Here is a 4,664-nt window from a genome sequence, read left to right on the forward strand (position 1 = left end):
TCTCAACAGAAACCATGCAGGCAAGAAGGCAATGGGGAGACATATATAAAACCCTGAAAGAAAAAACTGCCACTGAAGAATCCTCTACCCAGCAAAGTTCTCAATCAAATACAATCGTGTAATCAAAACATTCCAGAATAAACAGAAACTAAGCAATTTTTCCAAAGCCAACACTGCTATGAAAAACATCCTTAAGGAAGTTCTGTGGACTGAGAGCCAACAAGAACAGACAACTAGAGAATGATGTGCGTGGCAGCATCACCCTGAACTCAAATTGACAAATGGAAGAGTCAAGAACAGAATAAAATTAAAGAACAGAGGATCTGGGAGGTCAGTCTATGATCAAAACAATTACAATGTGAGAGAAGGTAAACACAGAGGAACAGAGATCCATGTGGTAAGAAGGTCAGGTAGATTACAGGATAAAATAGACTATCTTAAATGGAGGGAAGAGTTCATTGTAACCACAATGGTGAGGTTGGGGTAGGAGGTTTAGTTTGGGTGTTGGGAAGGGCAATATAAGAATGGGGAGGAGGTGGAAGAACAAGATAGATAGGGGAAACACTGATACAGGTTTGTATGTCCTAAATGGGACAGAGGTAAACAGTGATGCCAACTCAACCTTGGAACAACAAGGCTCTGTGATACAGGGATCTAGGCATAGTTTAAAGAGGGGAAATAATACTAAAATGTGTGACTATGTTATGAATATTGGTTTCCCTTGCCTACTATTGTGAAATGAACACTTGAGTAGTATAGAAAGAAATGTTGGGAAACATGATTACAGAAAACTTGTAAGCCCATCTTCAGCCAATAACTGATTGGAATACCTAAAAGGGGTTCTAGAACTTGCCCAGTGAAATAGACCTCTTGCAAAGCCTTTGCAGAATAGGCCCTTAGGTAGAATCCTGAGTCCCATCCAGAACTTTATAAGGTGGAACATTCCCACTAGCAAGGACAAACAGACCAGCCTGGAAAAGCAAGAGCAACAGAAGATACATCTTCAAAGAAAGATCATCAGGAAAAACCCAAAACAAGCTTGACTGGCTACTACCAGAATAAGCAAGCTGTTCGCCAGGAAGACATCAAGGCAAGCAATCAAGTTCCTTCAGGACAAACTTCCCTCTAAGACTGAAACTCAAAGGGGACACACAAACAGGCATGTAAGCTTGCTGGCGACCACACTGAGCTCTTAGTGAGTAGAAGAGGGGGAATGGGCTGAGTTCAACCACAGTCCATTGACTCATGTTAACCTGGAGATGAGACAGAGAAGAGGAAGGGCTGGTTGGTCCAAAGTGTGGTGAGACTTGAGGACACTTGAGCCCATGGACAAGGACATAGCCACAGAGGCCTAGAGCTGAGAGTGAAGCATCCAGCTGATATGAAGTGAGGGAAGATGCACAAGAATACCCAAACTTGCAGACAGTACCCATTTGATCTAGCATCAATGACTTGATAATCAGAACTCGACTAGAGGGAGATTACAAAAAAAGAAATATATATATATTTTGGATAAAGGAAACAAGTGTAAATTGTTGCAATTTGATTAACCTGACCTATAATCATAGAGGTAGTAACGCTAAATACCAACAGAGAGGGAAGGAGTCTTCACATCAAGTGTGAATGCTATTCCTTCTGTTCACAGGCTAGATAGGGATGGGCAACTTAGACATTAGTTACCTAAAATGAGGGGGTGATAAAGGCATGAAGTGACTGCCTTATAAGGTTCCAAGAGGGAGTTTAGTTTAAGAGTATGGGGGAGAAGAAAGAGTCCCCACTGAATATTTTTCTTTCATCTTGTCTAGATGGGTCTGGTGAAAAGAGGTGGAGATAAGATTCATATGATTCAATAGTGAGTACTTGTTATCATAACTAATTGTGACTGTCACAACTGTAAAGGTAGAAGTTTTGTAACAAAAACAGGGGAGTGGTTAATCTTACAGTCCAGAAACAGAGGACCCTGGGACCATCAAGGGAGAAGAGCACAAGCAGAATGCAGGACCTTATCCAGAGAAGCAGCAATGCCAGAGACGGAGGCAGAGTAGGGTTCATGGAGAGGGGTCGCAGCTGAGGACTCTAGATTCATGGGAAGAGAAGGTCTGAGAGCTGGTGGCCAGGAGGCTGACTTGCAGAATGTGCCCTTTAGAGGTGTAAATTATTATATATGCCTGAGTTTTTTTTTAAAGCTAAAGTGAATAGAAAGAAATACTGATGGTACATGGAGGAGATTATAATCATTGTAATGAAACAAGGTGTCTGATTTGTTTAATGTAAAACTGATGATCTGTCCTGTAAACTTTCACTCAAACCACAATAAAAACCTTAAAAAAAAAAAAAAAAGATATATTACATCTGGGAAATCTGCTGCAAAAGACCTCTTTATAGTGTTAAAGAGGAAATATGTTACTTTAAAGACTAAGGTATGCCTGATCCAAACCATGGTTTTTTCAATAGCCTTATATTTATGTGAAAGTTGGACAATGAATAAGGAAGATGGCAAAAGAATTGATACATTTGTATTGTAGTGCTGATGAAGAATTTTTAAAGTACCATGGACTACCCAGAAGAACAAACAATATTCTTTATGAGCAAGGATAGTGAAACTTCTTACATACTTTGGACGTGTAATCAGAAGGGACCAGTTCCTGGAAAAGGGCATCATGCTTGGTAAAGTAGAGGTTCAAACTGAAAGAGGAAGGATCCCTACAAGATGAACTGACACAGTGGCTGTAACAATGGGTTCAAACATAATAGGTGTGAGGATGGCATAGGAGCAGGCAATGTTTCATTCCATTGTGCATAGGGTCCATGGCACCTTACAACAACAATCCAATCCCCCAAAAGCACTTTCTTTGTATAGTCCCATCCAATCATTGGAGCCTTGGTGTGCGCTGTGGGTTAAAGCGCTGGACTGCAAGGTCGTTTGAACTGTAAGGTTGGAGATTCAAGCTCACCAGCTGCTCCTCAGAAACCATGTACAGGGTCGCTGTGGGTCAGAACTGACTCAATGGCACTTAACAACAACAACAACATTCCAATCATTTGGTGGGAGTTACGATACCTTGGATAGAAAGTAATCCAACATACTGCAGACTGTGTGTGAGTGTAAGTGTTTGTGTGTGTGCTTGTGAGTGTGTTGGGGGGGACAGTAAAAATAAAGGACTGATAGAACAGAAAGAAACCAGCACAGAGTTGGTTAAACATCTGCCTTGGATAATCTACGCACAAATAATTGAAAACTGACTCTGTTTATGCAATAGATTGGCCATTACCAGACATTTTACAGCGTTAGAATAAAAAAAGATAAAATATGAGATGGATATTTTTCCTTGTGTTTTTGAAAGAAGGGCATTTCATTTGGGCAATAACTCCTTTCCTACTGAGCAAAAAAGCCTTGTTTACTCAAAGTTCTGGAATACAGTTTTGTGATCATTTCTCCTAAATAGGGCTGACGTTTATCTTAGTACTATTTGCTTCCAAAATAATTTGTAAACAAGATCCTGAGGGAAATATTTATTCCACTCAAAAAAACAAGTTACTTTTCATCTCTTTGTAATATCTATTTTCATTCTGACAATATGGTACTTATAAATCAATCTTTTCAATATGGTAATTCATTAAAGCAACTCCTAGAAGCAGTAGTTTAAAGAAATAGTAAAGCTGTTTTTCTTTATTTTAAAAGGCTATAGTGCCCTCTTTCTCTTCAGCAAGACGGCCAAGCGGCAGATGCAGAGATGCAGATCTTTGTGAAGACCCTGACCAGCAAGACCATCACTTTTGAGGTGGAGCCCAGTGACACCATCGAGAATGTCAAAGCCAAAATCCAAGACAAGGAGGGTATCCCCCCTGACTAGCAACGTCTGGTTTTTGCAGGTAAACAGCTGGGAGGATGGCCGCACTCTCTCAGACTACAACATCCAAGAAAGAGTCCACCCTTCACCAGGTGCAGTGGCATCGTTGAGCCTTCCCTGCGCCAGCTCCCCAAGAAGTACAGCTGTGACAAGATGATCTACTGCAAGTGCTAGGCTCGCCTTCAACCCTGTGCTGTGAAATGCTGTAAGAAGTGCGGCCGCACCAACAACCTGCGCCCCAAGAAGAAGGTCAAATAAGGACCCCTCTCTGCTGGCTCCCCTGCTTCGCGCTAGTGGGGTTCTTCTGAGCTCTGAGGCCCTGGGCCCTCAATAAAGTTTCGCTTTCATTGAAAAGAAAAAAAAGTCTATAGTGGATTTTAACTGTATATCTGATTTATTGATATCTATCCAAAGCCGTTTGAACTGCAAGGTCGGCAGTTCAAGCTCACCATTCCTCAGAAACCCAACAAGATCGCTATGGGTCAGAACCGACTCGACGGCACTTAACAACAACAATATCATAAATGATCATAATAACTTCAGACATTCACTGAGTGTTCATTATGTCCCAGTACTAAATGCCTTACAGAAGTGTTCTCAGTCCTTTCAATCAAGAAGGTACTTTTACAACTAAGTTGTTCTTTTACAACTAAGGTTCAGAAAAGTTAAGTAGCTTAACCAAGGTCATGTATGTATTGTCAGAGCAGAACTTAAATTTGAATTTAAATTGATGATACAAGTAAGGTTGTATCATCTGCAAGGTTAACAGTCTTCCTACAATCCTGATGCCATATTTTCCTTCATATAAACCTG

At 40.8% G+C, this 4,664-nt stretch overlaps 1 pseudogene; it reads left to right on the forward strand.

Moving 5' to 3' along the window:
• The first annotated feature begins 3,734 nt into the window (after nucleotides 1–3,734).
• Nucleotides 3,735–4,109, forward strand: LOC102818514 (annotated as a pseudogene).
• The last annotated feature ends 555 nt before the right edge of the window (nucleotides 4,110–4,664 follow it).

The sequence above is a fragment of the Chrysochloris asiatica genome, unplaced genomic scaffold, assembly GCF_000296735.1.
Source record: "Chrysochloris asiatica unplaced genomic scaffold, ChrAsi1.0 scaffold00087, whole genome shotgun sequence".
NCBI classification, from domain to species: Eukaryota; Metazoa; Chordata; class Mammalia; order Afrosoricida; family Chrysochloridae; genus Chrysochloris; species Chrysochloris asiatica.